The 24178-nt window shown below is 35.4% G+C and overlaps 1 long non-coding RNA gene across 1 annotated transcript; it reads left to right on the forward strand.

Moving 5' to 3' along the window:
• The first annotated feature begins 4713 nt into the window (after positions 1-4713).
• Positions 4714-23845, forward strand: LOC140171434 (uncharacterized). The gene is made up of 3 exons (XR_011861598.1): positions 4714-4939; positions 20566-20700; positions 23561-23845. It is a non-coding gene; the product is annotated as an uncharacterized lncRNA (long non-coding RNA).
• The last annotated feature ends 333 nt before the right edge of the window (positions 23846-24178 follow it).

Here is a 24178-nt window from a genome sequence, read left to right on the forward strand (position 1 = left end):
AGGGATGTAAAATAAGAAAAGGGGTCTATAACTCAGAAAGGGGGCTAAAAACAGAAAGGGGTGTAAAAGAAGAAAAGTGGTCTATAACTCAGAAAGGGGTCTAAACACAGAAAGGATGTAAAATAAGAAAAGGGGTCTAAAACTCAGAAAGGGGTCTAAACACAGAAAGGGATGTAAACTAAGAAAAGGGGTCTATAACTCGGAAAGGGGCTAAAAACAGAAAGGGGTCTAAACACAGAAAGGGATGTAAAATAAGAAAAGGGGCTATAACTCAGAAAGGGGGCTAAAAACAGAAAGGGGTGTAAAAGAAGAAAATGGGTCTAAAACTTAGAAAAGGGGTCTAAACATAGAAAGGGATTTAAACTAAGAAAAGGGATCTAAAACTCAGGGATTTAAACTAAGAAAGGGGTCTAAAACTTAGAAAGGGGTCTAAACACAGAAAGGGATGTAAAATAAGAAAAGGGGTCTATAACTCGGAAAGGGGGCTAAAAACAGAAAGGGGTCTAAACACAGAAAGGGGTGTAAAATAAGAAAAGGTGTCTATAACTCAGAAAAGGGGTGAAAGGGGTGTAAAAGAAGAAAAGTGGTCTATAACTCAGAAAGGGGTCTAAACACAGAAAGGATGTAAAATAAGAAAAGGGGTCTAAAACTCAGAAAGGGGTCTAAACACAGAAAGGGATGTAAACTAAGAAAAGGGTCTATAACTCGGAAAGGGGCTAAAAAACAGAAAGGGTCTAAACACAGAAAGGGATGTAAAATAAGAAAAGGGGTCTATAACTCAGAAAGGGGCTAAAAACAGAAAGGGGTGTAAAAGAAGAAAAGTGGTCTATAACTCAGAAAGGGGTCTAAACACAGAAAGGATGTAAAATAAGAAAAGGGGTCTAAAACTCAGAAAGGGGTCTAAACACAGAAAGGGATGTAAACTAAGAAAAGGGGTCTATAACTCGGAAAGGGGGCTAAAAACAGAAAGGGGTCTAAACAGAGAAAGGGATGTAAAATAAGAAAAGGGGTCTATAACTCAGAAAGGGGGCTAAAAACAGAAAGGGGTGTAAAAGAAGAAAAGTGGTCTATAACTCAGAAAGGGGTCTAAACACAGAAAGGATGTAAAATAAGAAAAGGGGTCTAAAACTCAGAAAGGGGTCTAAACACAGAAAGGGATGTAAACTAAGAAAAGGGGTCTATAACTCGGAAAGGGGGCTAAAACAGAAAGGGGTCTAAACACAGAAAGGGATGTAAAATAAGAAAAGGGGTCTATAACTCAGAAAGGGGGCTAAAAACAGAAAGGGGTGTAAAAGAAGAAAATGGGTCTAAAACTTAGAAAAGGGTCTAAACATAGAAAGGGATTTAAACTAAGAAAAGGGATCTAAAACTCAGGGATTTAAACTAAGAAAGGGGTCTAAAACTCAGAAAGGGGTCTAAACACAGAAAGGGATGTAAAATAAGAAAAGGGGTCTATAAATCAGAAAGGGGGCTAAAAACAGAAAGTGATGTAAAAGAAAAAAAGGGGTCTAAAACTTAGAACGGGGTCTAAACACAGAAAGGGATTTAAACTAAGAAAAGGGATCTAAAACTCAGTAAGGGGTCTAAACACAGAAAGGGATGTAAAAGAAGAAAAGGAGTCTAAAACTTAGAAAGGGGTCTAAACACAGAAAGGGATTTAAACTAAGAAAAGGGATCTAAACACAGAAAGGGGTCTAAACACAGAAAGGGATGTAAATTCCAAAAAAGTGTCTAAAATTCAGAAAGGGATCTAAACACAGAAAGGGTGTCAATTTCCATAATGGCTCTAGAACTCGGAAAGGGATCTAAACGCAGTAACGGGATGTAAAACCGGCCGAGAAAGGTGTGCGTCTAATCGGTGTATACAAATTCAGAAACGGGTGCAAAACCCTAAAAGGGGTCTACAGCTCAAAATGTGGGTATAATCGGAGTATACGTGTAAAAACTCAGAAGGGGTGTAACATCCGAATAGGGCTCTAAAACTGCGATAGGGCTCTAAAACTGCGAAAGGGGTCTCAAACTGCGATAGGGGTCTAGAGAACTTAAACTATGAGAGACGACGCTCAAAAGTACTGAGTTAGGCTAAATCCTCCAGTCTTGAATACTACGGCATGTTTAGCCGCCATATTAGATATTTGGCGAGTGAGAGGCCGAGGGACTCAGGCTAAATACTGAGTCACACTGCTGTCAGCGTAAACAGTTTGTGATCCCAAACAAACAAGCAGGCAAATTATAGAGTTCCTGAGCATGAGCAACGTAGTATCCGTCTATCTATCATATCTTTTTTTAAAAACTATAAATGTTATTTGCTTATGCACTTAGTAAACAAAAGCCATGGATTAAAAAAATCGCCAGCCTTCTACGCTATATCATGACATTATTGCCTATGTCATTTTTTGTAATTTTGAGAACAAAGAACAAAAATGTGGTTTCAAGCATGCATCAGTTACGTCATCACCCTAATTATTTCGGATTATCATTATCATTTGTTCCTGTGCAAAGATTGGTGAATAAATATGTTTAAATGTATGCTTGAACCATATTTTGTACTATTAGGCAATTCGCGTAGCAGGCTGACGAAATGTATGAGCACCGTCGTACTTTAAAGTTTACACGGGAGAGGAAAAATATGAATAAAATAAATAAATACAAATAATAAATTAATTAATTAATTAATTAATTAATTAATTAATGAAACTTAATGAATAATAAATATGAAAATAAATAAATACATGATTAAATGAATAAAACAGACAAATAATAAATAAAATAAATAAATTAATAAATACAAACAATTAATTAATTAATTAATTAAAGAAAGAAAGAAAGCAATAAAGAAATAAAGAAAAAGAAAAGAAAAAAGAAAGAAATGAAAAAAGGGAAAAAACAAAGAAAGGAAAGAAAGAAAGAAAGAAAGAAAGAAAGAAAGAAAGAAAGAAAGAAAGAAAGAAAGAAAAAAAGTAAATAAATAAATAAATAAATAAATAAATAAATAAATAACCATGGTATTATGAATGGCTCATTGTTTTTAGTCCCTTATTTTATTGTTTCAAATTTTTGACAAATTACCAACATTTTGGAACATCTGTCAAATTTTTGGAGTGGGTGTGTTGGGGTTTGTCGTTTTTTTTACAACTTCTGTGTACAATTAATTATATGTTGTTTTCTTATGAATAATGAATCCGCTTCATGTTTTGTGCTTCTTGCCTTGTGCATTCTCTTTACTGGACACAGATCATCTCCAATCTCCATGTATTTTAATTTTAAAATAACTTCCATGATGTGTGATTTGATTGCATGAACAGTAGTTGACTGGTGGTTATTATCTTTGTAATTTAACAGAGGATGTAAGTTTTCGGGAAATCTCCTGGGTTTGTTTTGGCTTGGTTCTATCTCCAGGCATTTTCATGCTTTTCACAGGAGTTTTTTTGTGGCTTATATCTTTGTAATGTGTCTTTTTTCCCCACCAGTCAACATTTTCATGTTTATAGTGTTAGTGACGTAAAAAGTCCGGATATGCCTATAGGCCCGGGCTATAGGCCGCATTTATTAAAGAAAAAAAAGCAAGTTTCTGGGATAAATATTTTTTCTGTGATAATTTTTTTTTTTCCTGGAAAAGCTTTTTTCTGGGATAATTTTGTTCAGATAAATATTTTTCTGGGATAAATATTTTTTCTGGGATAAATGTTTTTTTCTGGGAAAACTATTTTTTGTGGGATAAATATTTTTTTTCTGGGAAAATTATTTTTTCTGGGATAAATATTTTTTCTACAGCTCAACTTACCGTACTTTGCCTAACCAGACAGTCCATGCCAAAATTGTTACTTCACCTTTACATTTCATCGAATCTCTTTTTGATGTCTGTCATTTTGAACATCACACTTGAAAGATGTAGGCCTATGCTATGTAGAAACTTTATTTTGCAATTTCATAATTTGCATATTATTAGCATATTTGCAAGAAAAAACATGAAAATCAATAAATACCTATATTTTTCACAATTTCAATATTTTTTTAGAAATTAAGCATGTAGGCCGTTTGTTATGACTTGATGAATGAAACTGTTAAAACAGATTTTGATATTTTTGCTAATTTTTCCTTTTTTGCCCCAAAATGTGTAAAAATCAACATTTTTGGATGACCTATATTTTCTTTGAATATTTATCAAATTTCTTAATTTAGGTATAATACAGTGCAGAAAAAGATGTCAAAAAAATCTGTTAAAACAGATTTCCAATAAATTGTTCCATTTTCCATTTTGGGTTAAATACTCAATTTTCATGCGCGGGATATTTGAAACATAAAATGAAAACATGTCCATTGCACTTTTTCCTCGAGATGTACTATAATATCAAGGTTACGGATATATTATAATCTCTTCTTATCTTCACTGATCCATCAGATACCTATTGTTATGAATGATCAATGAAAAGGTTCAGAACTGGGCTACTAATGGTCTGTCAAGTATCTATAGTTATTTTCATGACTGTGTCAACTCAAAAATCATGCAAGGTCGAATGTAGGAAAAGTATGATCAGTTGAGCTGTAGGATAAATATTTTTTTCTGGGATAAATATTTTTTCTGGGATAAATATTTTTTGTGCGATACATTTTTTTTTCTGGGAATTTTTTTTTTCTGGGAAACGGGGTGAACTTCCCGTTTGGCGATTTTGCCGAACTGGGTGTTCACCCCGTTTCAGATACAGGCTAACAGAAAGGCCGCGCGATCGCGACGTCATCCGAGATCATGAGAAAAAGTCGTTCTGACATCATAGAAAAACGGTGGGATTTAATGGCCGTGTGTCCGATTTATTATCGTCTACGACTGTGGAAACTGTCCAGAAACTGCAAGTTCGTGTTAATCCATAGACCCTGGAAGATCCCGTCAATTTACGGGTCTTATCATTCAGACTGAATCAGGTAGGACGTCTACATGTAGGTAAGCTTAAAAGTACTTGTTACTTATCATGGTGTATACAAAATGTACATGTATATATACATGTGTTGTAGCCTGTAGGATAGAGTCCCGGGATAAAGTTTGCACGGGGCCTATACCAGGGCTGTCAACTTTTTGGAATTGCTTGGCGTGAGACAGAGACGTATCGGGATTTTCCGACTCCAATGTTCATTTTGTACCATGATTATTTGAGCCACGGCGCTCGAGAATGTGAAAAGCGGGGGGGGGGGGGGGGGGGGAACAAATTATTCATGACGATGCGCGAGATTTTACTCTTTTTCCAGCTTTTTGCGTGAGCTTTACTACCTTGGCGTGAGATTATACTACCTTGGCGTGAGACCGTGAGAAAGTGACCCAATGCGTGAGACTCACGGCCAATGCGTGAGAGTTGACAGCCCTGCCTATACATGTACAGATGCATGCGAGATGCAGATGTTATAATTATTATGCTAGGCAACGGGCTAGGCAAGCAGCTTCAAACTCAGTAGTCATGGACCAGGGCAGGCCATGGCTTGCTCGAGAAACACTAGCCACGAATTTGCTCACGGATGCCCTCGCATTCGTGCTAAAGCATTGCGTGTTAGAGAATATGCTCGAACAAGCCATGGCTTGATCGAGAAATCTATCTACTATCCACGACGACACGATGGTTACTGTGTGAATAGAAGATAGAGATTGCTGGTATAACACGGTCAGTCATCGTAGCGTCTTCAGTTTTAAAACGCATCAAAACAATTTTTTAGATTGTCCCATTTGGCTTCAATTTAGCTTGGCTAACATTTACGTATCTTAGCTGAAGTGTATGCTTTATAACCGGAAACACAGGCGCTGAAGTACAAATTCGACCATATAATGAGTCCGCTTAATTCTGCAACCTTGCTTGATCATAGTTGTTTTGACAACTGCCAACTGCGTCGGTGATTAAAGATTTGAGAACATCCAGTGCTGGGCAAATCAATCAATCTCCCGATTTGCAAAGGTTGACTAGTCATTGCAAACTGATGGTGATACCCTTCCGGTTCTTGAACATGTGAGCCCAGCACTACATGTGTTGAATGTTGATCACCTATTTACAATGGGGACTGTGTGATGTCTGACGATCACTCGAGAAAAATTGACACAAAATGATGTTTTTCGTGAGTAACGTCATGGTGAATTGATGAAGGAATGTGTCACTATTATGTCAATAACAATATCCTCATATTTTTGAGACAATAATTAACTTGAGGAAGAAGTTTTTATTCATATGCATGACATTGGGCCCTGGATGGCAACCGTGTACATGTGCCAAACAAGGTGCGCTACATGAGCACGTATATTTCCACGTTCTAACTTTCGTATCACAAGCTATCGGTTGTTCATACGAAAGTTAGAAATTTTCGAACAAGCCATGGCCATGCCATGCCCTTGAGCACTCGGACATGTCAGACTTGTACCTGAGTCCAGCTTGTCCGAGTCCGAGCCGAGCCGAGTCCATTTGTTTCCGAGTCCGAGCAAAGTCCGAGTCCTTTTGTGTCCGAGGGGTGCCGAGCCAAGTCCAAGTCCAACAAACATAAGATCCGAGTCCGGACTCGAAGTCCATGTCTGGGTGTGTGTGAGGGGGGGAGGTCATTCAACTTATGATGTGTCATGTGTCTGCCTACTGGCATTGCTTAGTATAAGGGATATTTTGGGTATACAATTTTGAAAGAAGGGGGTCATTTGGTATAACATTTTGAAAAACTGTGTCATTTTTTCCCAAAAATGGAGCAAAATTTTATATCATTTTGTTTCTAAATTTGCTGAAAAAAAAAAAAGAAAATTGCAAAGTTTTTGATGATAAAATTGTAGAAAAAGAAGGTCATTGGCCATAAGTTACTCACTACATAATTGTTTTGTACACAACACCACACACCGCTCTCCCTATACACACCCACCCCTGTGTGTGTTTGTCGCCAACCAAGGACATTGTGTTTTGCTATCTAACCGAGGATGTGTGTTTTGTGACTAAAATGGCGGATTTGTTTTGTGTATAATACGAAACGGAATTTTAGCCATCACCTGCGGACAGTAGTTTTTACATGTGTGGTCCTCGGTCAGGCAAATAAATTTTGTGTAGCGTTATAAAAGCATTTGGGCCTGAGTCAAAAATGGTCATCACTCAACCTAAAATTTAGAAATTGTCACAGGAGTGAATTTCTCCTCTGGTTAAAATAGGCTACTAACCAAAGATTATGAATCGGCAAAAAAAAAGTAAAATTTGCCCGTCAATTTCGGAATGCAAGCAATAAAATACACACCTAGCGCCCTCTCGGTGTGGCGGGACGGAATTGTTAAATTTGATGTTACTACATATATTAAAAAAATATAGGTTTTTTTTGTTTATGGTATTATATTAAATTTCAGCACTAAAAAAATGTCAGCGGACTTTGCAAAAATAAAGAAATAAATTAAAATATGTGTAAAATTCCGTCCCGCCACATTTTGAGGTGATTTTTTTACGTTCGGAAGGGACGAAAAAAGTTTTTTAGTCAAACCTTTCCAAAATATCAACTATTATGGTAATAAACATTCCTGAGTACAAAAAAATTTAATTCATCAACTTTGCTAGACTCAGAGCCATTTTAACTTCTTCTATTTCAAGCCTTTTGTGGTAGGTTGCCAGCAATAATTCTATTTTCAGGGTCTATGGTGTAAAACATGGCCCGCCACATTTTGAGATGATTTTTGTAAGTTCAGGAAGGGATGAAAAATTTCTTTCTCAGTCAATATTTTGCAATAATTTTTCATTGGAAGTGAAAGAAAAGACAATTTTGACAGTTTTAAAGTGAATCAATTGCTTTATTTCTTGATTTTGATATGGTGGACAAAATTCTGTCCCGCCACATTCCGTCCCGCCACATTGACATGATTTAAAAAAATTGATGAACATACTATAAAGAGGGGGGTACATTTTATAATTCCTTCCATAACAAAAGAAGGATAGTTGAAGTTAATACCAATGTTAGAAACAAATGTTTTATTCCAGTACTTTTGATAAAAATTCAACAAGTGTACTGTGTTCACAAATACATGAAGTTTATCATTCCGTCCCGCCACATCAATGAATTTGTGTTACCGTGGCAACATGTTGATTCTTTGGACTATTTTTCTTATGTGTGAATGTAGTCTGTAACTTATTTGTTTATATTAAGAACATGAAGAATCCATAAAATAAACAGAACTTTACAGAGCTACAATTTTGGCTCTGGCCCATTTAGCATGCATTTGTGGTCTTTTGCAGCAGTTTGAAATCTTGTGTGTGTCCTTGTTTGCCCGCAAACACGTACGCACCCCACCAAACACCACCCACCCCACCCTACACATTAAAACAGATCAAAGACTCAACACAACTCAACCAACCAACCGTACACACACCCCTTCAAAGTTCCATACCCATGAACAGGTAACTCCTGATGGCAAAAACTACTACATGTCTAGACCACCTGTATCAGACAGCACTCACAGCGGTCATGTGGGGCTATCTGTGTGTGTGTGTGGCACACTACATGTAAATGCACAGTGAACTTGCACCAAGGGACTAGAGAAGTGTCACTACATGTAGGCTGCATGCAGCATACATGTAAATGAATTGCAATGTATTCAAATATATATTATAGAAAATAACATCATCATCATCATCGTTTATCATTCTCGTTATCATCATCGTTAGCATCATCGTCATAATAATACTAACATAAATTCACCTGTAATTCTAAACATCTTTTCAAAATTGTCCCACACAAATGTGCAACCTACAGCCGTATTACAATTTACTGAGCTGAGATGTACATTATGGTCCAGTGTGCATGTTTCTCTCAAGATTGGATTGGAAAGTTCCATGAAAGAACTTTTAGATATTTTTATGTAGTCCAAATAAAAATAAAATTTGCATTTTATCAATTATTTCATTAATGATAACAATAATATGATTCTACTAAGTGACAGATAAATCTAAATAATTTGGTGGATATGCAGGATATATGACAGATCACAGATTTGACAGCCCCAATTAATTTGTAAAATGACCAAATAAGTAAAGTCAACAAATTTGAGATCTATTTTGACATTTTTAGATAATCATTTCACATTTTACATGGATTTAATTGGACTGGACTCGGACTGGACTCGGCTTCGAGTCCGAGTCCAAGCCGAGCTGAGTCTTTTGGTGTCCGAGTCCGAGCCAAGTCAGAGTCCAACAAAAAGTGGACTCGAGTCCGAGTCCGGACTCGCACGATACATCTTAAAAGAATTATCAGTACCGGTATCCTGCTCCATACCCGTACTCACACCTTCTTTTGGCTTCGGGTCGGACCCGTACCCATACCCGTGGCTAGTCCGAATAATCAGACCCAGAACAAAATATTAATTTCTGACATGATCCTGTTCTGTGTCTGAACTGTTTCCATATGAAATAGTACGGTACTAACCTGTGGCTTCAGACCCGGACCCGTACTCATGGACTGGGACCCGTACCCACGGTACCCGTACTCATGGCCCGGGACCCGTAGCCGTACCCATGGATACAGTACAGTACAGTACATGGCTAAATGCATGCAGGAAAGTGAGAGTCAGAGCTAGATCTACTCTCACTTCCCACTCATGAATCCCACTGCACTGTGAGTCCTACATATGATCATAATCAAAACAAATGGTCATGTGTCATATGGTGGGGCACATTTGCGTTACAAGCACTGATTTTGATCATTTGTCCTCATTTTCACTTAAAGCCATATTATAACATTTTCAAACAAAATAGATTAGCATTTCTTTTTGCCATAAAATGTTAGCTTTTACTGTCAGATATATCCCTTTTATTTTTGAGCCGAACAACTACGTACGGCAAAGCAAAGAAAATTGGAATTTACTACCAGCGCACATGTCGCCAATACGTACCATTCCTTTGGTCATGTTGTGGTACGACCCTTTGTTGTGTATATCACCGTCCCGCACGCCGTGTACGTACTGTGTGTTATGAACATTGTGTATGCGTTAGACTAATAATTCCATCGTAATAATAAAGCGCCGTTCCGGCGTTTTATTCAAAATCTCGGATTTTGACAAAACTACAGCACCTAGAGTCTTGATTTTTGCAGGGTATATTGGTTTAATAAAGTACAATTTAATCGGTAAAAAAAGGAATTTTAAAAATTCCGTGAGGGCGTCTTCCTCAGCAAATGTTATAATATGGCTTTACATGTAAACTGATACATGTCTAAAACTATACATCTCACATCAACAAAACTATACATTTTTGGAAAGCTTATGTTCCAAGGAATCCAACAATGCAAAATTGATGTTGGTAGGCCTATACCTGTGTAAGAAAATATATAGGGTGATATCATGAAGAGAAAAAAAATTACCAGAAAATTGATAATTTATTGCATTTGCTACTGATATGGAATACCTCCAATGAAATCTAATTTTGTGGTAGGCAACACTATGAGCTTTAATAAAATGTATACTTTTGCTATGCTATGATTGACCAAAGTGGTGATACAGGGTGTGAAAATGTACGTAACTTTACGCACCAAATATTGATTACATTTTGAAAATTTTAACTGCATATTTGGATTCCCTCGATAAAATGCTTTCCAAAAATGTATACTTTTCCTATGTTAGGGTGTATAATTCTCAAGATACAATTTAAAGCCAAAACGCATGTTGTGACTGAAAATCTTGGCATTTGTGTGTAGTGTATAGGGAAAAATTGTGAGTCTTGTGACATGTGGTTCTCAGTGAGTACTTGTAAACATGAAATAGATCAATAGTTGAATATGAATAATGAATGAATAAGCTTCGATTTGAGATATGATTTGCATGTATAGCACAGAATTTGGCAATGATAAAATTTAAAATTCAAAAAGATATCATGTTTCTACAACATTTCTCATAGAGATTGCAAATACTCCTCTACCACTTATCCTCTACCGCTTATCCTCCAGGTTTACATGTATCCTCGTTAAAATTTCAAATTGTGAAACATATTTGAAAAGTAGAATAATCAAGCTGTATAATGAGCCCAAACTTTATGCAAATGCAACAAGTTAAATCTGGAAGAGGTCCCACCATATGACACATGACCAAATCTAGGTTACATGGGATGGGGTTGGGTGGGGAGTAACACATTAAGCCAGATAGCCAGTGCCCTAAATTTTAGCCTGGCCCAGGGCCATGAAAAAGGTAAATATGGCCCATGGCTACACAGAATGTGTACTATGCTACATACAGTGTAGATATCTACATTGTGACAGCCTCCAGCAGCCTGATGTGCACACTTTATGCCACCTATACATAAAAGTTACATGTTGCATTCACACTCTGAGCATCAAAATGGAAAAACATTTCAAGAAATTGTTTTTTATGGTGAATTTCAAGTTATCGTGTTCATAGCTTTTATTCATCATTTTAATATTCCCCATCGGAATACACTCCCCTACATGCACGCACAAGTGCACACATGAAAAACTACATGATAATGTGACTGGTGTGAGCAGTGAACACTTTCCGCCATGTAGTTGGGATCACAGATTCTGTGTTGGAATAGTGCATCTGAGTCGCATCCATGGTCACATGAATAGAGAGTTCCTTTACCTGTAAACACTGAGAAATTTATGATTTCTAGGAGCTTAGGCAAAGTATTAATAAATATTGGATATTATTATCCTGATGTATATATAATTAATGATAATTATATTAAGCTATAATTGGATAATCTGGTGCCAGGGATGTGTGGATGTGCATGAAAAGCTTTGGAAAATTGACAATTAAAAGTCCACTAATTTTGTATCAAATTTGAGATCCAATTGATGTTTGAGATAAATACAATGTAATAACTTGAATGCTATATCACTGCTAAATGTATGTTGAACTTGAAATTAGTAGGCCTATTGTGCAGTATGTGTGTCCATACAATTACAAAGACATAGTTTTTTTCATTTGCATGAATTTTGCATCCCATAATATGCCACCTGTAAGCATGGTAAGTTAGATTCACTAAGACCATCAATATTACATCTCTTTTTGTACTTGATTAATTCCTAAAAACCACTGCAACTTTCTATAAATGAGAGTACTAGTACTTCTTAGCAAATAAAAATGTCTCAGCAACTCAAGGCACACATAGCAACTTAAAATGTATGTTGTATGATTATGACGTAATAAATTTCTCTAATTTATTTGGTGCGGAATGTAGTTTTATTCATTTGTTGTGGCATAAATGACATCAAAGAGTGTATTTACAGCAAGGTATTGCTAATAAATTAATGTTTACACCAATAACAATAGCTTTGTTTATACCAGTACCCATAATAGGACCCATACAAGTACCCGTACCCATGGCCCGTACCCGTACCCATAGGCCTACTGGGACCCGTACCCGTACGTGAGTCCCAATTTCCATACCCATACTCGTACTCATGGCTCCGTACTCGCACCCTATTTTGGGTTCGGACCCGTACCCGTACCTGTACTCATGGCTTGGGACCTGTACCCGTACCCGTACACATGGGCTGGGACCCGTACCCGTACTCATGGTCTGGGACCCGGACCCGTACCCATGGCTACAAGTCTGATTATTACATGTATAGATGCATGCGAGATGCAGATGTTATAATTATTATGCTAGGCAACGGGCTAGGCAAGCAGCTTTAGATTTCAAAGTTGCATCAAATTCAGACTCAGTAGTCATGGACCAGGCCATGCCATGCCCATGGTCAGGTGATTTTAAAAGAATTATCAGTACCGGTAGCAAGTGGTACATGTTTACGTAGCCAATAGCCCTAGAATTGCAACATAATCATGATAATTTAAACGATTACCTGTCAAATGAAAGGGAAATAATGATTTGGGAGGTTTGTGGTATATGCATGTAACCGGCATCAGAATGGTTGGTTTTAATAATAAGGGTGTGTTTTGTAATACTAGGACTTAAGGTAATATGATTATTTACCATGTTTATTATTTTGTTTATTTTGATTGTGTCATTCTTAATTAATGAAGGTTTTTGGTTTCATATCAAATTATATTTCTATCTGTTGTGTAATTAATCGATCATGATCATCATCAAGTTAAGTTATTTTCCATCGTAATCATTATTGTCTTTGAAATCATTTTAATAGATCATAGTTTATCTTTAATTTGAAAAGGTCATTTACCTCATGAACACGCTGCATCCTTTGCTTCTCAAGTTTATGAGGACTTCAAATGTTTATGTCTTCATTGTTTATTGCTTTCCTTTGTTAGAAGTTTTAAGTTAAGTACACTTAAGTTATTTCAAGTGATTCTTTTCATATGAGTGTGTATTGTTATCTCAATAAGTTAAGTGCGGTGGAATTTATTGCCACTTATCCAATTAACATGTTTCTTATAAAACTAGCTTAAGATTGTAGGTGATCTACTTATGAATTATTCATGAGAAAGTTTTATCTCTTTAACTGGTTATGTATTGTTAAGATTTGTATTTGTAAATGCTTTGTTAGGGATATTATTTATGCTGTTGTAGAGATGGTACTTAAGTTGGTTTTCAAGTGTTTTTCTGGTGAGCTTGCCCTTAGTTAATTTATTTTTCACTTCCATCCGAGCATTCGACTGATAAACATCAAATCTTCCATCTTAGCTTCCAACTGGTCAACATCAATTCAATCGTCATCATAAATATATTTATATTGCATCCATCTTCATTCATTGTTTCTACGAAGCATCATATATTAAAGCCGGAGTATTAACAGCGTATATATCTTCAAGTTTCCATCTGTGTGTATTTTATTTTGTGTAACGGGATTGGACATTTGATATCGCCCGAATAAGTCCCTGAATCCAGAAGTTGAACAAAAAGAAAATTACCCTAAAAATCTCTACTGTTACATTGGCGCCCAACGTGGGGCTAAAAATTGGCGATAACTTTTCTTCAACAAATTGGATCAGGGCACCCACGACCCTTGGACTGCATCATGATAACTGATATTATCTCGCGGCTTGAAGCCTTGGAAACAGAAGTGAATCATCTTCGTCATCTCCATCACCTTAGACAGCGTTCATCTCCATCATATGTTGCTCATCAGATATCAGGACACGTTAAGTGGTTCAACGTCAAGAATGGATATGGATTCATCACCCGCGATGACACCAGAGAAGATGTGTTCGTGCATTGGCGTGGAATCACCAGGAACAATCCAGCAAAAGTGCAAGCAAGTGTGGGCGACGGTGAAGCGGTTGTATTTGACATCGTGCTTATTCCAGGACGCACTCCTGAAGCCATTCATGTCACCGGCCCTGGAGGCGTATGTGTTCTTGGAAGTAGCTATGCCATGGACAGACCATACTTCAACCATAGAGTCCAGCATCAATCTCATACGCAAACTGATCCAACTGATGAAAGTCATGCAATTGAGCCTGAATGTGAACATAGTGACTCTGACTTTGAACCTGAGCATGCTGATAATGATAGTGATGATGATATGTTTGAGTATAACTCGGATGACTTCCCGTGTGACACTAGTGATCAAACATCTGAACACTCTATCCATGATGACATTCCTCCTGAAGATCCATCATCTGAACCATCTGAATCTGATACATGTTGTGACTCTGACTCTGAACTGATCCATCCAACAGCTATCAACCATGCAGCAAGTTTTGATAGTCACCTGGTTAGTGAACATGACAAACTTGCTATGTCTCAAGCTTGGGAGAAATTGAGTAATTTACAGACTGATGATTGTTGCGACCAGTTGCTAGACAGCAAGTTTAATTTTCTTATATTGTGTCAACTGGAAGATATTTCCCGTCGTGTTCCATCCCAAGATATTTTGGAAGTACTGTTATGTTTATGCCAACACCTTCTAGAAATTGACCACCATGGACATCTTACTGATATTATACCATCATTTGTGACTGTACTTAGGAAGTATCATTCTTTTCGGCCATCTGGATATAATGTTATAAACACTCACCCCTCGCACCGCAGTTTGTATAACCCATCTGAACCAACTCTCACAAACTCTGAAATCGCTCAGGCAACAAGTACCAGCGCAAGTAAGATCTTTTGCAATCATCAACATACTAACATGGAACAATACGGACATTTGCTTGATAAATTATGTCATCTCTTCTATATCAGCAAAGAGCAAGAACTCATCACCACTACATTATACAACTGTTATCGAAGATGGAAGGTATATTATCAGCGAGCAGCAGAACAACAAAAGTAAACTGACTTTTGAAAAACACTTCAAATGACATTATCATACAACATTTAAATTTCAAATTATTGTGCGATCTACATATTTTTGTCATCTGAATAATATCTTTCAAAGAGTGACTCTAGCAAAATATCATAATGAAGTGTACGTTGCTAAAATCTACATCAAACATTATTGTCATCATGTTTTAAAGTGTCATAATTATATAAATGTCGAGGACGCCATTTCCTCGCAGCAGAGTTGAAAGTAGCTGTCATGTCACCCCATCTGAGTAACTTTATATTATGTTTTTCAGATAATGTTTTTTTTCTAAATGCTTTATTTTATGATCATCATTAAGTTTGTTGTCTTCTTTGTATATGACTTAAATTCTTAAATCATTATTTTAGAAGTGTTAATCATGTTTATATAGTTTTGCAAAGAGTAAGTTTGAAGACGTGCACTTATTCAAACTTAGTTCCTCTTTCGAATTAAGAGTTGCGGTCCTCTTTTGCGATTCTATTATTTTGCTCCAAAAAAAAAATCTGAGTATGTCGTGGCATTTTATTAATCATGTTATTGCTTTGAGTTTGAAGCCATTGTTTACTTCACTATTTTATTTCACTCCATGTTTTATGCAGGCCAAAGGAGTTAAGTTGAGTTTAGCATAATAACTGCTCATATCCAATTTCTCTTAAAAACAGAGTTTTTGATATTCTCCTGTTGTTTTACATGTTTATTGATTTTCATTATGAAGTGATGTTTTATTAATTGATTTGAACAGGTTTCCAAATTAAACCTATTGTTGTGGTATTTTGTGTTTTGGCATATTTTAGATCATTACCAAAAGTGATCCAATTTGCATGCAATTGTCAATACAAAATTATCATCAAATCATCTGAATATTTGTGTTTGGCATCAGTTATTTAAACAAAGGTATTTTTCATTTCCATCATGATACCATCTTGAGTAATTTGCCAACCAATTTATCTCATAATTTATTTTTCTTTAAACATGTCATTTGATATGACCTAAGTTATGAAACTTAAACATTGTGTTCAATAAGGCCGAGTAAAAAAAAACATGTTTCTCGTCCGCGCCTCCTCATTTTTTTGAAGATTTTTCACATTTCTTTTTATTTTGTAAACTTTCAGTTATAACTTGTTGAAAAAGATGTTTCAGAAGTTGAAACTTATTTTACGGCTTTGTAAATGCATAATACATCATTTAAGAAGAGTTTTGTGATCACTAGAGGGTCTACCTCTCAAAACAATAAAATAAAAAGGGCTACTCCTTTTTCTCAGAGATCAATCTGTATGTCGAATACCTGAAATATGGTGCCAAATACAGGTATTTAGCGTCGTTTTCCAATAAAAATAGAAAATAAAAGCCCCTCATTCTCGTAATTTTTAAAAACCCGGACGAGAAACATGTTTTTATTTTTACTTGGCCTAATCATATCATAAAGATTATGGTTTGCTAGGATTGTTTTGAAAAGTTTTACATTTAGGGACATAGTTTGTTCAATATTTTGTTTGAGTAGTGTTGGTTTTATAAATTAAACCTATATTTTATTAATTATGTTTTTGGCATGAGGATCACAGAAAAAGATGATCTTAATTTGCGCAACATGTCATCACATTTTTCCAAATAGCTACTCACCAAATGTTTTTATTATTTTATGATATCATGTCTCATTCATCATCATGATATTGATTTTATTGATTTGTCATCTACATGAAAGAATTACATGTATGTGTAGAACCATCAATCATGTTGTTCTATTTTGTTCTTGATTTCATTATCAGGAATATTAATGATTAGTTAATTATGTATCCTCCATCTTAACTTAAGTTCATTAAGTTCATAATTATTTTGTCATCTTATAACTTGTTTGATTTCCATCGTATATTCATGCAAAGTTATTCACTTGTTTATTTTTGATCTGTGTCATTTTCACATGACTAAATTAAAAGTAGAATATCAAAATATATTCTACATGTCATTGATGTAGGCCTTTATTTACTCCAAATTTTAGTGTTGTTTATCATGTTTAATTCAAAATGAGTCACTGCATTCATACATTGTGAAGTTTTGTATCTTCCAAAGTGTTGATTGGTTTATCATGAAAAGTTTCTTTTGATTTGTAAGTCAGATTTGGATGAGGTCATGAAAGTCATAAAAGTTGAAGTGTGGTTATTGATTCTTTTGCATTGTTTTGTATTACAGCAAAGTGTACCTTTTGGATTTCATACCAAATTAGCAGGTCATAATGCACTTTATTGTAAAGAGATAGTTACATCACTTAAGTATGTACATGTATTTGATTATTATGTTTTTGTTGAAATTTGCAACATTCAAATTATCATCTTCCAAATTTCATTTAAAATGCCGCGGACGTCATTTTCTCTGCAGCAGGGGTGAATGTAACCGGCATCAGAATGGTTGGTTTTAATAATAAGGGTGTGTTTTGTAATACTAGGACTTAAGGTAATATGATTATTTACCATGTTTATTATTTTGTTTATTTTGATTGTGTCATTCTTAATTAATGAAGGTTTTTGGTTTCATATCAAATTATATTTCTATCTGTTGTGTAATTAATCGATCATGATCATCATCAAGTTAAGTTATTTTCCATCGTAATCATTATTGTCTTTGAAATCATTTTAATAGATCATAGTTTATCTTTAATTTGAAAAGGTCATTTACCTCATGAACACGCTGCATCCTTTGCTTCTCAAGTTTATGAGGACTTCAAATGTTTATGTCTTCATTGTTTATTGCTTTCCTTTGTTAGAAGTTTTAAGTTAAGTACACTTAAGTTATTTCAAGTGATTCTTTTCATATGAGTGTGTATTGTTATCTCAATAAGTTAAGTGCGGTGGAATTTATTGCCACTTATCCAATTAACATGTTTCTTATAAAACTAGCTTAAGATTGTAGGTGATCTACTTATGAATTATTCATGAGAAAGTTTTATCTCTTTAACTGGTTATGTATTGTTAAGATTTGTATTAAGTAAATGCTTTGTTAGGGATATTATTTATGCTGTTGTAGAGATGGTACTTAAGTTGGTTTTCAAGTGTTTTTCTGGTGAGCTTGCCCTTAGTTAATTTATTTTTCACTTCCATCCGAGCATTCGACTGATAAACATCAAATCTTCCATCTTAGCTTCCAACTGGTCAACATCAATTCAATCGTCATCATAAATATATTTATATTGCATCCATCTTCATTGTTTCTACGAAGCATCATATATTAAAGCCGGAGTATTAACAGCGTATATATCTTCAAGTTTCCATCTGTGTGTATTTTATTTTGTGTAACGGGATTGGACATTTGATATCGCCCGAATAAGTCCCTGAATCCAGAAGTTGAACAAAAAGAAAATTACCCTAAAAATCTCTACTGTTACATGCATTTACAATTTTACATAGCTGTTATGTCAACAATCATTCAGAACACAAAATATTGTAACAACCCTTTTTACCATGCAAAACTGCATAGGCCGTCTTTAAATGCAGTTGAAGACAAATGACTACTTAAATAGGCAGTCGTACCATAGAGTTAAAATGATTCGACTGCCATAGAAAGCAGTCGAAGACATTTACAAAATGCAGTTGCACTTGCAGTAAATTATGCAGTCATGTAGTTGAGCCTGGGAAAACAAGTATTAAACTAGAGCAACTGTGCCCTTTGCAAGGGCACAAGGTAAGTTAGGTGGATGATTGTGACGATCTGATCAAGCAGCAATACTGTGCTGGATAAGATTAATTTTAATAAGACTGTTTCATTAATTGCCATTTTAATACATTGATCATGGAAAGCTGCCATTTTGAAAACTTGACCTTTGACCTCTGTATGGCCCCTTAATGACTTTAAATGAATTTAAAAATATTTAAAACATGTTAAGAATGTCATAAGGATCATTGTATTTAAATTTCATCTAAATTGAAGCATTTTGAAAACTTGACCTTTGACCCCTTTATGACCCCTTAATGACCTTAAATGAATTTAAAAACATTTTTAACATGTTTAAATGTCATAGGATCATTGCATTTAAATTTCAGCTCAATTGGAACATTTTGAAAAACTTGACCTTTGACCCCTTTATGACCTTAAATGAATTTTAAAATATTTCTAAAATGTTTAGAATGTCATAAGGATTGCATTTAAATTTCAGCTTAATTGGAGCATTTTGAAAATCTTGACCTTTGACCCCTTTATTACCCCTTAATGACCCTCAAACTTAAATAGATTCAAAATAGGCAGTCATATGGCATGTATGGAAGACAAAATAGGCAGTCAAGAGCTATAATTTGCATACCGGGTACGTCACATGATCCCATGATCACCAACTGCCATTTCAAATTTGCTGAGGCAGTTACAAGCAGTAGGCCTAAGTGTAAGAATATTTTGGATGTTTTGGGCACTATTTTATTAAATATAATTCAGATATTTTAAAGAAAATTGCACATTAATACAGATGACTACAATAAGTCAATAACTGTATGAATTGGCAAATTTGATTCTTAGTTACAGATAATATGCATGTAGATGGGTAGAAATTTATATGCTAATGATTATTATTTCTTTCAAATTTCCTTTTATAAATTAAGCGTATATACTGCCAGCCGTCGATCCAGCGCATATTATTTTCCACAAGGTCCTATACACATGGTTGTTGTCACGCGTGTATGTGGTGGTAACAGATATTTTGCAGCAAGCACTTGTACAAGCCTGAACAGCTAATACATTTTTTTATCCCCCCTCCCCTTTTTGGTGATGTTTCTAATGAGCCCATTGACTGATTTACATAGTTGGGTGATGTGAGCAGACATACACATTTGACGGTCAAAGACAACCACAAGGTTACGAACAGAAGTGGATGGAAAAATTTCCACACCATCAAGAATAAGGCTAACATTGGCAATATTTTTAAAGTGATGGGAAGATGCTGCCAGAAAAAATTCAGTCTTTTCTTGATTTAGTTTGAGCTTGTTTTCAATCATCCAAGTTTGTATGTCTGCAACACATCTGGCTAGCTTCCATAATGCACACACTACATCACCAGGAATTGTAGGATCTACCACCAAATAAATCTGGGTATCATCAGCATATATATGGTATTTTACATTATGCTGATGAGTGCAGGGAGATTCTTCCTGGTTGAAGGTATACAGGGATGTGCCACGGTTTTGGGGTACCTTTTCAGCGATTTTGGTATATCCATGAGTGGAGACCAACTGACCATGTAATTTTGGGGTAGGATTCTTTTACATATTATCATGATTATGGTAAGTGCAGCAGGGAGTTCAGCCTAATTTCAGAAACCTAAAAAACATGTTTGTTCTTGTAAAATGTTGCCACATTTTAAGATCTTATTTTTTGAATTTTCACAACTAGGTTTCAGTGATGTCAACTTGAAGTGAACTGTACAGTTACAGCAACTACTTTCAGGAGATGTTCATTGTGACTTCAAATCATGGTGTATAGAGAAGTCAACTTAACTGTGAACCTGACTGAAACATCAAAAATCTGGTATGTACAATGAGTTTAGTAATTTTTTTTACCCGGGGTGGTCACTTGCTACTTGACTTGCTACGCACCCGTGTCCAAGAAAAACGTCTAAAAGGGTATGTTTTTCACCACACAGCGTCATCAACGTCTTTTTGAAAAAGGGGTACTTTTTCAAAAGGCATCGCCATTTAGGGGTCCTTTTTCAGCCAAATCCTTAGACGTTTAGGGTTAGTAATATTATTGTTTGAGTGATTTTGCACTAAGGCCAAGTAAAAAAAGAAACAAGTTTCTCGTCCGGACTTTTTCAAAAAAGGAGGAGGCAGGGCTTTACTATTTACTATTTTTCAATTTTTTGCTATTTTTTCCAAGATGGCCGCCATGCCAAATATGGCTGTTCAATGTATATTTAATCACCGATATTGTGCTATTTGAGTATACTGATGCAATGTATGACAAAACAAATGATTTGTAACATTTTTTCCTAAATACTAAAAATACCAAAAAAATACATTCGAGTGCAAAAGCTTTTTTCTTCTGGGTAAGAATTTTTTTCTTACATGCAACAGCTTTTTTATTGCACGTTAGAAATTTGATAAATAGGTCATCATATACAAAATCAGGGACTGTCTTTTGGAATTTGCAGGAGAGCATGAAATAGCTCTTCTGGAGCCTTCAAGGAGAGCTGTTTAGAGCATTTACAATATAATTATAAGGAGAGAATGGTCAAATAAGGAGAGCTAAAAATCACTCTCCTATATCAGATTTAAGGAGAGCAGTAGAGAGTGATTGCTCTCGCTCTCCTCAAAAGGCAGTCCCTGCAAAATGCATGCATGGGCCTATTAATCAAATTTCTAACCTGCAAGAAAAAAGCTGTTGCACGTAAGAAAAAAATTCTTACCCAGAAGAAAAAAGCTTTTGCACTTGAATGTATTTTTTGGGTATTTTTAGAATTTTAGAATTTTTTTTTTAATTTCCAAAATTATGTGAAAGGTTTCTCCTTCCTATAATTAGCCATAAAAATTGCCATTTTGATGAGATGAGGCTAAATAAAGTAATTAAAACTTTATTAATATATTCATGCATTTACTAAGTTTAAAAGCTAAATATAGGTCCGATTTTGGGGTGAAATCAATTTTACCCCTAATTCCCTTTTGGGGGTTGGGGCAAGGGTGTTTGGCTAGTTGGGCTTGGGTGGGTTTGTATACATGTAGTAAGGTTTGGGGTGGGTTAGAGTTGGGGAAGGGTAGGAAAAACAGTTAAAAACTTTTTAAACAAATTATTTTAAAAAATTTAAAAAAAAAAAAAAAAAAAAAAATCGATTTTTTTTATTTTTTATTTTTTTTATTTTTTTATTGAATAGTAAATAGTAAAAAAAGGAGGCGGCGGCCAAAAAGGAGGCGGGCGGGGACGAGAAACTTGTATTTTATTTTACTTGGCCTAATTTGATAAAAATCACCACTTTTTAATTGATTCTTGTTACTTTTGTGCATGTTTTCTTCAGTATCTAGGACATCAAAAAGACATATCAAATTAGCTCATATCCCCGTTTATGCCACTTAGGGTATCAATATAAACTGAGCTCAAAAAGAAACTTATCATTTTTCACAAGGTCATATCTTGAAATCCTGTCTATCAAATTCTACCAAAATTACACACAGGTTTACTTCAATACTCTATATAATATACATGTCAGTAACCACGCAGTTATCCAACTGACACAACAGCAAAATGCACTGACATGGAACAGCTTCATGGAACACATTCACAGCCCAGCCCTGTTTCATGAAAAAAGTGTATGAAAAGCAGAAAGCAGCACCGCTTTGTGCTGGGTGCCAAATGTTGGGCTGTGAAAATGGAGGAAGTCCAGGAAGCTGTCCCATGACAGTGCATTTTGCTGTTGTGTCAGTTGGACAACTGCTTGGTTACTGACATGTGTTTTGAGTAGAGTATTAAAGTAATCCTGTGTGTAATTTTGGTTCATTTTGATTGACAGTATTTTAAGATATGACCTTGTGATTCACGCGTTGTAAAAAATTATCAGTTTCTTTTTGAGCTCAGTTTAGATATTTCTCAGTTGACGCCATTTAGGGTATGGTTTTTGCATGTGCTACGCCATTTAGGGTAGGATTTTGCATGTGTTTCGCCATTAAGGGGTGCAATTTGGTTATGTGAAAATTCGCCATTAAGGGTGCATTTCAGAGGTGTTCGGACGCGGGTGGGAGGCACTTTTGTGTGAGAGTGACCCCCCGGGCTTTTTTATTGGTTAATAAAAATGATTAGGCCACAAAGGTCTAATGTAAATTAATGTATACCTCACTTTAAATGGTCTATTGAAGGTCCAGAATACATAGTCATTGATCCCTGTCTAGGTTTTCACAAGTTGCACTTGCAGCTACCTACTTGCAGCTGAATTGTACTTAGCTCTGTATATATTATATGCAAAAATCAAATGTGCGAATTTCAACATAGTCATATTATTTCAACTTTACTGGATAATAAATTGAGTATCATAAGGCATTAAAATTTCATAAAATCATTCTTTTTCTAACTTAGCAATTTGGGGCCCGGAGATAGAAAGTTAGGGCCCTGTGATAGTAACTTAGTATTAAACTTGGGCCCGACTTAGTAATTTGGGTCACTGACTTTGTAACTCAAGGCCCAAACTTAGTAACACAGGGCCCCAACTTAGTAACTCAGGGCTCCTAGTTACTAAGTCTGGGCACAAACTACTAATTTGAGGCCAAAACTACTGAATCGGGCCCAAGATATTTTTTTCTTTCCATGGCACTTTGTGGGCTCAGTAGGTTGTTCAATTTAATATTGGTGAGAAAAATGTATTAAATTTAAACATTTTCAATTGATATTTTGGTTTATTTTACAGATAATATTTGTACTGGAATTGGAAGGAACCATCTGCAGCAAGCTAAAGCAAGAGAAAGATCGAGATGATGATAGTGATGATATGTGTAAACTTCCAGGATCTGTGGTGTAAATCACATTTAAATTTGAGGGAAAAACAATTGACAGAAAAAGACAACTTGTCAACATCATGGCAGGTAGGGCCTACATGTAGGCCTACCTAGTAGACATCACTAGTAGACATCACCTGCTGAATTTGACCGACGGGGTTCTTCAAAACATTTTGTACAAGGATGCGCCACTGCCACACGGATGCTGACATTAAAAAAGCACCAAAATTTGCCTAAATTAGGTGCTTTTAAAATTTGCAATATTATACACATTTTATGGCAAATGATTAAAAATTGATATACAACAGTCCTCGAAGTAAACTTTCGAAATCTAATGATATGACCGTTCGTAAATTTGTATTGAAGATATGGATTTTTTCCCCCAAAACACAAAAAATTAGGTCTTTTTGGGAAAAAATGTATATCTTCAATATGAAAGGTCAATATTTTACTGGGGGGGATTTTGTGTTATTGATTTTAAAAAAGAGAGGAAAAAATCAACAGGATTCAAGAAGATTGAAATAAAATGT

The sequence above is a fragment of the Amphiura filiformis genome, chromosome 15 (assembly GCF_039555335.1).
Source record: "Amphiura filiformis chromosome 15, Afil_fr2py, whole genome shotgun sequence".
Taxonomy (NCBI): domain Eukaryota; kingdom Metazoa; phylum Echinodermata; class Ophiuroidea; order Amphilepidida; family Amphiuridae; genus Amphiura; species Amphiura filiformis.